This window comes from Dermacentor albipictus, unplaced genomic scaffold, assembly GCF_038994185.2.
Source record: "Dermacentor albipictus isolate Rhodes 1998 colony unplaced genomic scaffold, USDA_Dalb.pri_finalv2 scaffold_31, whole genome shotgun sequence".
Lineage (NCBI taxonomy): Eukaryota > Metazoa > Arthropoda > Arachnida > Ixodida > Ixodidae > Dermacentor > Dermacentor albipictus.
In genome coordinates this window covers 334,458-347,625 of record NW_027225585.1, presented here as the reverse complement: position 1 = coordinate 347,625, position 13,168 = coordinate 334,458, and the positions used below count along the sequence as shown (strand labels likewise).

The 13,168-nt window shown below is 44.0% G+C and overlaps 1 long non-coding RNA gene across 1 annotated transcript; it reads left to right on the top strand.

The window, feature by feature from the left end:
• Nucleotides 1-4,244: 4,244 nt before the first annotated feature.
• Nucleotides 4,245-12,725, top strand: LOC135909874 (uncharacterized). Its single transcript, XR_010566824.2, has 3 exons — nucleotides 4,245-4,454; nucleotides 6,854-6,966; nucleotides 12,696-12,725. It is a non-coding gene; the product is annotated as an uncharacterized lncRNA (long non-coding RNA).
• Nucleotides 12,726-13,168: the final 443 nt, after the last annotated feature.

The following is a 13,168-nucleotide window of genomic DNA, read 5'->3' as shown; positions in this document are numbered from 1 at the left end:
TCATATGTGCACAGCAGTGGCAAAAAACGAGATGAGCGTCGCATCTTGGTGACCATTATCTCCCTACATACTACACAAAACTGAATTTGAAATTAAAGGAGAAATAACAAAGCAGTTCGTGTGCGAATGATGGTTAAGCGCACTGCAATGCCTTGCCATGCGTTGAAAGCTGATCTCCATGCAACCAAAATGTAAGTGACCCTACATTGAAGCAGCGTCTCTAAATGACGAACGTGTATCACATCCTGGCATTCGCAGACGCAGTCACCAAATGAAAAACACCTTTGCAAATCGCAATAACGACGAATGTCACACGCGTGCGCACACAGACAGAATGCGAGCAGTTTCCGAAAGCACTCGCGAAAGACTGTACGGACGTTCCTACGCGTTCCACGCATATCAGAAGCGCGCGCGCGCGCACACACATACACACACACATACACACACGCACGCACAAAAGGCGAGCAGTTTCCGGAAGCACTCGCCAAAGACGGCACAGATGTTTTTACAAAAAAGCAAATCCCACCGGCGTGGCACCATTTCCCCATGCACAAACAGCACCACTCATTAACAGTACACATCCGTAGAACGGCGCACAAGCCGGAACAAAGCGCACACCACTCGACGCCAAATCCGTCGTCGATTACGCCGCTGAGAAACGAACACCTTCTAACATTCACAAACCAAACGACGATGTGCTGCGAACTTCAAACAGATTTTACGGCCCTGTCCGGTTGATAGGGCTGCTCCACAGGCTGTCCTCACTGTTGAAAGCAATGTCAGCAAAGTTGTTGAAAAAGGCCGCCTAAAACACGCAAAAACATGGAAATAATACGCCTCTACTACCCACGCTACTCATGCGATCACAGTTACCGGAACCACAGACGGCCAAGTAAACAAACGACGTCATTTCCCTTCATTTCGGACCGAAGTAGTTTCTCAGTTGCGCGAGTCTTCCTTTCGAGCAGGGCGCGACTTGTTCCGGGGACTGTGAGGGCGCTGCGGTCGAGCTCTGCACCAAGTGAGCGGCGCTGCTCTGCTGACATGTGCACGTTACTTGCGGGTGTTTGCGCTTCTTGTGCTGTAGCCGATTTTATTTTCTCATTGCGTGTGCCTTGTAACTGTCCTCGGGCGCGTGGCTGGCGGTCGAGGTCTTTTGCGTCCGGTCCAAGTTTTGCGCTCATGGAGACGCCAGTACCGGCGACGTGTGGGTCACCAAGCGTTAACATTGCGTGTGCACTTTGGTTTGTAGACCCACCTTTTTTTCAATCTCACTTTCTTCGGACGTGCACCCTCAGGTATGGTGTCTGTAGAATATTCTACTTCAGCTTAAACAACAACAGAAAGAAATAACGGCTGCTTTATTCAGCGAGCACCATGTAAAGCCGAGTGCCGCGACTAACAACCATAACTGAGCCAGGCTATAGCAGACGACGCTCGGATGCTTGGCGCGGAGGTCGATGGCAGTGCTGCGGTGGCGGGAACGGCAGCGGGCTGCATGGTGCGCATAGGCGAGGAATTGGGGTACTTAAAGAGGACTATAGGCGTTGTTGCGGCGGGCAGCCGATGTGATGCTGATCGTTTGATCATATTTACGCGGTGCTTAGAGAACATGTGCTCCTTTTTTGTGTGAATTAACGATCGCTAAGCCCTGGGGCCTGTGCAACGCTATTAGCTCGCTGTATGTTTCTTGCGGTGCGCCGTTGTTGATTATCGTAGTGCGGTCAATTCGCGCTTCTTTGTCTCGCCGCTCCCGCACCGGGTCACAGTGCACGGAAGAATGTGTTGATAGTTGTGCTATCGCGTGCTGTAGTTCACCGCAATTCAACACTACGCTGGATGGACTGTTGGTGCAGTCGATGCGGCGTGAACGGACACGAAGGAGCGCTCGCCTCGGAAGGTAAGAGCGGCGCCTGGCGCATTCTTATGGTTCATGTAGTGTACAGTGCTCACGGAATGAAACGCGACAGCGAGTATTTGGCAGAACCCAGCATATGTGCAGAGAACTCGAGAGTACCATGTCATGTCGCTATGAATCTGGTCACTAAAGGTGACTCTGACTCCGCTCAAAGTGTACACACCAAAGTTACGTCGATGTGACACGAACTGCAGCCGGTACAAACGAAAGTCTGGGCATTAGTTAGCCCTAAATTGACGCGTTTCATTCCGTGAGCACTGTACCTTGTCGTGCGCAGCAGAAGATGATTAGTACAGCTACAAGAACAAAACAGTGATTTCCTAATGTTCGTTCGATATCGGAGTGCACATTTAGCAAAAAGTTTCACGAAAATTACCCCGAGGTTAATGTTGCTAAGGGCTTCATCTATTGTTTATTTTCTTTTTGTTATGAAGTATGCTAGCGCCGGGTCATCGCTTGGTCTGAACGGGCAAAAAAATTCAAGCAGGAAATGTCACTGCTTCTGTACGTAATTTCTCAGCAAGAAATCGTATAGACAATTCTAGAAGTACGTTGATGTGTTGCGCAAATGTTTTCACAGCTAACGTTAACGCGCGACGGCATCCAAATGATCCGACTCGTGAGAAGATTTTAGCTTGTATGCAAATTTTGATGCTTATAGATTGTCGCGAAGGCAACCTGTATTTCTTGTGTTTAGTGTTCTGTTTGTTTTCGTGCCTTTGACACGTTGAATAACCGCCTGTGATGTAAGAATGAAATATTTAATTTCTCTAAGCGGATGCAGCTTCATGTAGCTGGCTATACGAGAGCTTTCCCCAATTTGACGCGATGTTGTCAAATCACAAGTTTGCAGTTTCAGCAGTGATTACAATAAACTGAACATTTATTGTTTAGGGATGTCACAATTTCCTGAGACGGAGGCATCTCTGCACCACATAGGCTGCGGCACTATGCAGCTTGAACAGCACGACAAAGCATCTGACCTGCCTGCTCTGACAAGGTACGTACTAAACGGTCACAGCCATTTATGTGTTCTAGGGTCTGTTCGTGTATTTGGTACCTGTCAACTTTTCTGAGTCTCTCATGCAATTTATAAATTCTTGCTATTCTACAATTTTACTAATGTTCTATTAAGTAATGAGAATGAAGTTTTATTAGTGAAGATGTTCTAAAGCTGCTGAGAAATGGGGTGGCATAGGATTGCCAAAATGCACGGAAAAAATAGTCCTGGCGCTTTGCTTTCTTAATTGCTAGCAATGAAAAATCCCTAATAAAATTAGCAAAGGGACACTTGCTTTAGGTAAGCTTATTAAGATACGTTCCAGAAGCAGGCTAAGTTTGCAGCAACAAAAGCACTGAGAAAAACTCACTGATCTAAAAACATGTTAGTTTCTGCTTTTCCAAGTGTGCTGCTTGTGTACAGTGTGTCAAAGTAAATAATGGTTAATAATGTATGCATAGAAAAGTATGGATGCTGAGAGAAAGCTTTAGGAAAGTGCGTGCTGTCTTTCCAACACAGGATTTCTGTCTGGAACTTTTGTAAAATATGAAGTGCACAGGCTGGCAAACAATGTTCAACACTTTTGCTTTAGATTTTAATGTAGCCAGTTCATTATGTGTCCCTAGTATAGCTTAGCGTCAAGCTTGAAGCTGATCTCTGATGTCACATCAGTTGCAGGATGCAATAACGTGGTATCACAAACTGCTTGTTACGCATGTCAGTCAACCTGGTGCAGTTGTCACAGGTGAGAGTATAACTGAAAACTGCGCATTCTTTGCCCTTCTGCACATGATGTGGGATAGAGTTTGAACTATGCTATAGTGGCACCATCTCCCTCACCTTCTCTTTCTCATTATTCTGTCAACTTGCAATAATATGCACAACTTCTAGAGGCTTGATTATGGTGTTGTCTGCTGAACATGGCCGATGTGAATTTCAGTAGTTTGGGGTACCCTCAAGGCTATGTTGTACTTTTCATGCATTTTAAAATGGTCAATTTGACATATGTGATTGGCTGTGGCATTCTGAGAGAAACAAGGCCTCTTGTGAATAATGCATATATGCATTATTAGCATTTTCTAATACTCTTTCAAGAAGCAGCCTATAGGCTGCTCCCCGAAGAAGTGACCACCTTTGCTTACGCTACGTGGCAGTCTGGTCCAGTTTACTTAACCTGTCTGCCATCTATGCACGAAAAGGAGGAGAGAAGCGAAAAAAGGGACCTTCGATTTATGTTTTTGCACAGATGGCTGATACATTGCACTTTTCTTATCTCGCATGCTTTGTTAACTCAAAGCTTTCTATGGGCGAATATCAGCATTTCATTCCTATTTATACCTAATAAGAATTACTTAGTTCACAGTGTCACTTTTTATATTATACTTTTGTGAGACTAAGCTCACTTGTTTTAATGCAAGTGTGGCTGGGCCTGCAGAAAGAGTAAGCAGACTACTGTGTTGCTGATCAGTGCTGATCTCCACGTCCGAGCTGGTCCCACAACATCCAGGCACCACTGTGCTTTGCTTCATTGACAAGGTAATATGATATAGACATCTTGCACCTCAGTGTCAGTTTTGAGAAATATGCTAAGACACAAGGGTTGGCCTTGGTGATAAATACACTCGTGTTCTTTTTTTTAAGCGTTCTTCTTGCAGTGTTCCTCATGTACATGTTTTCAGAGGATGCTTAAATGCAAACTGCCATGGAACTTGTTTATGCCTTAAAGTAGCACTCTTTCACCAAGAAAAAAGCCTTATTTAATGCACAATTCATAAGAAAGGTGAGGAGGTGACAGGACATAACAGTCTAACAGCCATCCAATTTTACTGCTTGCAGAGCAATATAAAGTGAGAGGTGAAAGGGCAAGAACAGATAAATCGACAATGTATGTTGCTCACACAACTGCGAAAAGGAGCATGGCTACTATGACACTTGTTTTACAATGATAAATAAGCAGTCTTGCTATCTGATAATCCACTGGAGGGCGAGCCAACTCGCACATTCTCTGTCACACATATAAGGAAAGGCTCACAAATCTTGCCAGCCCTATGCTCGTAACACATTGCCACAGTTGCATAGTTTTCAAACAAAATAATGCAAGTGAGCTTTGCACTACCAAGTGACCACCAAATGACCTGAGCATTCAGTTAACATGGTTGCAGATCCAGTCATTTATACATTGGCCTGTTTTGTTGACGTGGTGTCTACTGCACGACAGTGGTATTTAATATCCATCAACACCCCTGTGCTCGACGTACTCTTTCTTGCATGCTTTGTTTTCACAGGTAGTGGAAGATTACTTGATTCCAGAACAATTTGGTTTGTTCTGCACATGATAGTGAACTTTCCAGTCTTATATTAAACATGGAATTGGGTAGGAAGATGTGGTATTTTTTATAGTGCCCTGGTGCATTCAGATTGTGCAGAGGCTTCAAGCTTGTATTGACAAAAATTGGGATGAAGCCATAAGAGGAGAATTGTAAAAGTTTAACGAAAGCCTCCTGATAGATATGCTGAGTTGTGCTGCTGTGGACACTTATTGGTTATCCCTGCTGGGTAACGCTGTTAAAGTTATGGATGCTTTGACACTGTAAGGCCTACAAGATGGCTAGCATTACGGAACACATTAAAACAACTGTAGGGATGCATGTCGTGCTATGGTATCATAATTGGCCCACAAAGTGACTACCTTTGCTTACACTGTGTGGCAATCTGGTCCAGTTTACTTAACCTGACTGCCATCTATGCATGAGGAGGAGAAGGGACTAAAAAATGAAGGGACCTTTGATTAATGTTCTTGTACAGATGGCCCATACATTGCATTTTTCTTATCTTGCAGGCTTTGTTACCTAAAGCTTTCTACGGGCGAATATCAGCATTTCATACCTAATAAGTATTGCTTTGTTCACAGTGTCACTTTCTATATTTACCGTATTTACTCTCATAATGATCGCACTCACGTAATGATCGCAGCACTGAATTTTGTCGTCCAAATTCGATTTTTTTTTATTTCCTGTGTAATGATTGCACCCCTAACTTGCTGCAGCGATATGTCATCTGCCAAGTCTAGCTATTAATGATCGCGCTTACCAGCTGTCGAATGCTACGCGAACAACTCTTCAAGATAAACCAAGCGGTCTGCACGCACCAAACAAATTTAAGCAGATGCTCGTTTTCATTCCTTTCATTACTTTCCGCACTTCCATGACAAAAAAGCTACAACCAAAATTGCCTTTATTATGTGTAGGCTTTGTAATGGTTGTGGTCAACAACAACAAAAAAGATGCCTTTCGATTCTTCTCATCTGCACTCGTGGGCACGCAACAAATCACGAGCGGCAACGATAGCAGCCACGTTTACACTGATACGTTACAAGTGTACCGTATCCATACGCCGACACTTGTAACACAGCTAAGATATTTGCCCACCCTTAGCAGAAACGTGCTGTATTAGGATAGTAGTGAAGACAAATGCCGCAGTTTCCGCAGCATGCCCGCCGTGTCTTTCTATGTCACTGGCAGCTAAGCATGCCCATCTGTTTCTGCCCCCTCATAGTGGACATGGCGACGTTATTGCCACAAACTTACTGATATTAACGATATTATTCATTACTGATATGGAAGAAACTTTCAATGCAAGTAATGTACTCGAGAGAAAAAAAAATCGTGTTCGGCGCATTTGGTGTGTTCAGCTTGCTACGCTGGCCGCCACTTTTGTTTCGGTGTCCCGCACTACATACAGTGGCAGCCACCTATTGTTGACCTGTTGCCATCCCGCAGCAAACGCGGGATGAAAAAAATTCTTTTTGCGGGAAATTTAACCGGCATAATGATCACACACCTGAATTTGTGACCATTTTTTTTACAAGAAAATGCGATCATTATGCGAGTAAATACAGTACTCTTGTGGCACCAAGCTCACTTGTTTTATTGCAGGTGTGGCTGGGCCTGCAGAAAAGCTGTAAGGAGACTGCAGTGTTGCTGGTCAGTGCTGATCTCCACGTCCGAGCTGGTCCCACAACATCCAGGCACCACTGTGCTTTCACAAGGTAATATGTTGTGGACACCTTGCACCTCAGTACCAATTTTGAGTTTGACTTGATAAATATTTAGGAAGACACAAGGGTTGGCCTTGGTGATAAATACACTCGTGTTCTTTTTTTAAAGTGCTCTTTCTGCAGTGTTCCTCATGCACATGTTTTCAGAGGATGGTTACACTCCTTAAATGCGAACTCCCATGGAGCTTGTTTAGGCCTCAAACTAGGACTCTTTCACCAAGAAAAAATCCTCATTTAACGCACAATTCATAAGGAAGGTAAGGAGGTGACAGCCAGTGTCTAACTATCCAGTTTGACTGCTTGCCCAGCAATATCAAGCGAGAAGCGAAAGGGCAATGCTAACACATAAATCGGCAATGCATGTTGCTTGCACAACTGCGAATGCGACACATCGCATGGCTACTATGAATGCTGATATGACGATAAAAATATTGTAGTTTTTACATTAGCCGGTAAGCTTATTAATATTTTGCACCAGCAAACAACCAGTTTGGTAGCGGTAGTTGTTGCACTGCTTCAGGAGTAAGATATTCTTTTTAATGAAAATTTAGTAGTGCTGCGGTTAGCGAAGCTATTTCTGCCTGTACAATAAATTAGGCATTTTTAAAGAGGCGGCATATAACAATTGTGTTGCTGTGCCACATAATTAGTAAAGTGAGGGTGAGTACTTTAAGTAGGCAAAAGAGGAAGATTAACCTTGTCGTGCAAACAGATCCTTGTCTCAGCTGTCGTCACAGTGATGCAACGGCTCCCAGATAACTGGGGGGGGCGGCTAAAATTAGCCTTAAAAAGCTGACGCAATAATACAAAAAGCCATTGTAGAAAGTGTGGTTGCACCTTTGTTTGACCAGTGCAGTATCGGGAGCAGGGCCAGACAGCAGCTGAAATGTTATGTAATAGAAGCTGTTCATATTGAGTGCTCTAACATGCTAACAAAAACTGTCATTCAGTTTCTATAGTGGTATTAAAGGTGCATGAATCTTTCCTATAAACAATTCTGCACTGACATCTATGCAGTGTTTTCCATCTGCATATTCCGCAGTGCGGTAGCAAAAAGCTGTGAAATCTGTGTATTCACTTGCATGAGCTGGTTATGCTTCATGAATACTTTGTTTAGCGCAAAACGACACACACAAGACGACAGGACAAGGCGCTACTCTCAAGTGACATCATTTTATTGCGTCATTCCTTTATAGACCGCTCAAACCAGAGGAACAAGGGCAGTGAGCACAATGCGGTGGAGCCACCAACAACATCCGATCCAAAGAGCGCACTCATGTGACAGAATCCAAAAAACCAAATTCAGTGCTTCACTAGGTTAAGGAAGGCACACTAATGCACTGTGACTCCAGTGACTTAATGAAAAATGGTTCCGATTACTCTCGGGTGGTGGTGTCACGGCTCTTTTTCAAAATCGCGGTATCACGAAACATGGGTTTGCATTTGCATGTTTTACAATGCTGAGCCAAATGGGAACCTGTGCCTGTTGGTATGGATCGCTCATGTTCTCTAAGGCGCTCGTTAACACAGCGGCCTGGCTGCCCTACATACACTTTGCCACATGACAAGGGAATCTTATAAACGACACTGACGCTGCATTCTACAAACTTCACGTGGTTCTTTTCACAATCAGGTTTTTTACTTGTTTTAGAAATACGGCTGCACGACATTGACATTTCTGAGGAGCGGAAAACACTACCGGAATTTGGTATTTAGTGGCGACATTCTTTAGATTGTGAGCCACTCTGTGGCAATACGGCACAACTTCAGGCCTCTTCTTTTGTGTGATGCAGTTACTTTTGTGCCGCTTCCCTTTCAGTTTCTGAATCAATACCTCCGAGACTGACGTCACCACCACACTTGGGTAACCAGCAGCCTGCAGCCTATTTAACTGCAATGAAACTCATGTTCGCAGAGTGATGACAAGATTGCATTAAGGAAGATTCTAAACACATCAAAGCAATGGCGCGTTTCACAGTCTTTGAGTGCGCAGACGCATAAGGTAAAAGTTCCTTACGTGCGCGTGGCGAGTACATCTGACAGGCGTGGCCTGTTTGTAATATTAGCTGCAAATCTAAAAACTGGAGTTTACCGTCCCTAGATAGCTCATGTGTGAAAGTTAAACCTTTGCCATTGTCATTGAAAAGTGTTAAAATATCAGCTACCGTCACGGAGCATTCGTTGTTAGTCTGTTTTATCACAAGAAAATCGTCAACATATCTAAAAATTTGAACCGAGTTATTGTTTAAGGCACTCTTAAGAGCGCGGTCGACAAAAGATAAAAACATATTACAAAGAGGAGGCACCACACATGAACCAATACACACACCATTTTTCTGGATAAAAAGGTTATTTTCGAACAGGATAAAAGTTGCACTTAAATAAAATTCAAGAAGGGACATGAAACTTTCCGAAGACAACCCGGTGGCATTGCAAAAATCTACCTCGCCACTTTCTTCGATGCACGTCATCACACTGCGAAATAGCTCATCATGCGGTATTGAATAGTAAAGATCTTCGACGTCAACAGAAAAAATGTCGGCTACTGAATGGTTGTCTTCCAGAAAGGAAACAACATCGAAAGAATCCTTTATGCCATAAGGATCGTCAATAGTTAAATGCTTAAACTGTTTTTGCAAAAAGCGGCTAACCAAAACCTGCCAACAGTTGTTTTCACTGACTATTGTACGGAAAGGCACATCCGGTTTGTGCGTTTTTGCAGTGAAAAAACCTCTAAAGCAAGTACCTTACATTGTTTTACATCTTTCACAATCATGGTGAGGCCTATGACACAGACACAAATATCAGGGCCCACTGATATTTGTCTCCTGATCCTGCTGTTCTGGTCAGTCACATAGCTTTTGCTGTGTGCCGTGCAAGGATGCTTACGTTCTGCATGAAGAATGGACATGTTCCTCAAGATGTGGCGAGTCTCTTCGGGAACGTCAGGCCTTCCGTCGGTCACGTGCGGTGAATGTGTCGGATTCTTCGTTCTGAAATTTGGCGGCAGGTATGCCTTCTGTACGACTGGTTGAGAGCTGTGTGCTACTCGCGCGATGCACCTATTGTGGCCGAGAAGAAGTTTCGTTTCTACAGACGTCTATCAACTCGGACTACAGAATTCTGGTGGACACAGCTGCTGCCACTCCTCCGGTCCAGACTACCGTGCAGAAAGGAAAAAACGCAACCGGTCACCGCTGGTTTCCAGGTACTCGGTGGCGTCAGGCTTCCTGACGAAGTTGCTGCATTGCTAAAGAATGGGCCGAAGTACAGCACAGAACCAAGAATTCCTGCACATGAGCTACTGGCTTTGAACAGGCGCATCGCAAGGAAAGCAGAACTAGAGGACCAGGAGCGGTGCCTCCTCGATAGGGTGGACTGCCTTCGTAGGACCGCCACTGGGAGCGCGCCACCTTCAACAGCTGTGATCAAAAGGACAGTATCTTTCTTTAGAGACAATGAACTGCGGCTGTTACTGAGTGACAAAGAGGGCGAATTTGTGATAGCTCCGTCTGCTGTCTTCAACAAAAAAGCCATTGAGGCTGTCAACAAGCACTTCATTCTGGCAAGTGAGAAAGCTCAGAAGGTAAAACGCAAAGCCATTTCTTTGTTGGAAAATATAGGCCTCACCAAGATTGTGAAAGATGTTAAACAATGTAAGGTACTTGCTTTAGATGTTTTTTTCACTGCAAGAACACACAAACCGGATGTGCCTTTCCGTACAATAGTCAGTGAAAACAACTGTTGGCAGGTTTTGGTTAGCCGCTTTTTGCAAAAACAGTTGAAGCATTTAACTATTGACGATCCTTATGGCATAAAGGATTCTTTCGATGTTGTTTCCTTTCTGGAAGACATCCATTCAGTAGCCGACATTTTTTCTGTTGACGTCGGAGATCTTTACTATTCAATACCGCATGATGAGCTATTTCGCAGTGTGATGACGTGCATCGAAGAAAGTGGCGAGGTAGATTTTTGCAATGCCACCGGGTTGTCTTCGGAAAGTTTCATGTCCCTTCTTGAATTTTATTTAAGTGCAACTTTTATCCTGTTCGAAAATAACTTTTTTATCCAGAAAAATGGTGTGTGTATTGGTTCACGTGTGGCGCCTGCTCTTTGTAATATTTTTTTATCTTTTGTCGCCCGCGCTCTTAAGAGTGCCTTAAACAATGACTCGGTTCAAAGTTTTAGATATGTTGACGATTTTCTTGTTGTGATAAAACAGAATAACAACGAATGCTCCGTGACGGTAGCTGATATTTTAACACTTTTCAATGACAATGGCAAAGGTTTAACTTTCACACATGAGCTATCTAGGGACGGTAAACTCCAGTTTTAAGATTTGCAGCTATCCTTACAAACAGGCCACGCCTGTCGGATGTACTCGCCACGCGCACGTAAGGAACCTTTACCTTACGCGTCTGCGCACTCAAAGACTGTGAAACGCGCCATTGCTTTGATGTGTTTAGAATCTTCCTTAATGCAATCTTGTCATCACTCTGCGATCATGAGTTTCATTGCACAGTTAAATATGCTGCAGACTGCTGGTTACCCAAGTGTGGTGGTGACGTCAGGCTCGGAAGTATTGCTTCAGAAACTGAAAGGGAAGCGGCACAAAAGTAACTGCATCACACAAAAGAAGAGGCCTGAAGTTGTGCCGTATTGCCACAGAGTGGCTCACAATCTAAAGAATGTCGCCACTACATACCAAATTCCGGTAGTGTTTTCCGCTCCTCAGAAACTCTCAATGTTGTGCAGCCGTATTTCTAAAATAAGTAAAAAACCTGATTGTGAAAAGAACCATGTGAAGTTTTTAGAATGCAGCGTCGGTGTCGTTTATATAAGATTCCCTTGTCATGTGGCAAAGTGTATGTAGGGCAGTCAGGCCGCTGTGTTAACGAGCGCCTTACAGAACGTGAGCCATACATGATCCATACCAACAGGCACAGGTTCCAATTTGGCTCAGCATTGTAAAACGTTCAAATGCAAACCCGTTTCGTGATACCGCGATCTTGAAAAAGAGCCGTGACACCACCGCCCGAGAGTTATCGGAAGCATTTTTCATTCAGTCATTGGAGTCGCAGTGCATTAGTGTGCCTTCCTTAACTTTGTACAGCACTGAATTTGGTTTTTTGGATTCTGTCGCATGAGTGCGCTCTTTGGATCGGATGTTGTTGGTGGCTCCACCGCATGGTTTGAGCGGTCTATAAAGGAGTGACGCAATAAAATGACGCCAGTTGAGAGTAGCGCCTTGTCTTGTCGTCTTTCTTGTGTGTGTCGTTTTGCGCTAAACAAAGTATTCATGGATTCGCACCAACTAGCCCGCCAACGCATTGTGCTGGTTATACTTGTTCATTTAATTAAAATACTTGTGGAAAAGTATTAGACTATTTCAGTGGTCTTGTATTGCAATTCTGCAGCCATTTCTATTGTTTGTGAAACACGAACATTTAACAGAGACGAGAGCAAGACAATGCGATGACGAGCACTTGCTTTCAACTGCTGTGGTTATTCTTGAAATATCAATTTACGTAGGTAGAAAACTCATAAGCCTCCGTGTTCTCTTTTTCCTGTTTCTCTGTGAGATGTTCACGCTTTACACACAATATCATGCAAGAACCAGCCAAATCAGTTATGCAGTGGAGCTACCTATTGTGCATGTCAGTTCCAATGGCTTGTTGTAATCTAACAGGGCCGGCTGCTTCGTTTACATTTTTGTGCAGATGCATACGAGCACTGTTTCAAAAACACCGAGCACTGCGGATACGGAGGCAAGGAGGCTGAAGGACCTGAACAAGCACCTGGCCACCATGCTTCGGAATACAAAATAAAGATGGTTTGTGTTAATTGTGGGCCCTAAAAAGTGTCCTCTTTGTCTCTGAGCTGGCACATCGGCCGACTCACGTGATCGAAATTAATCGCTGCAATGTTGGCAGTGGTGTGGAACTTCACCAAAAATATTGCATGAACAAAAGAACTCATTCAACACAAATGCGAACACTTGTAGAATGCAGCTAAACAAGAATGGTGTCATTTTGCATAGCTGAATGAGAACATTTTCATGTAGCCTACACAAACGAGAACGATATCGTTTCGCATCGCCGTGCGAGAACGATCTCGTCAAGCATAGCTATGCGAGAATATTCTCGTTTAATATACCCACTCGAGAACGATCTCGTTCAGTGACGATGTCCAC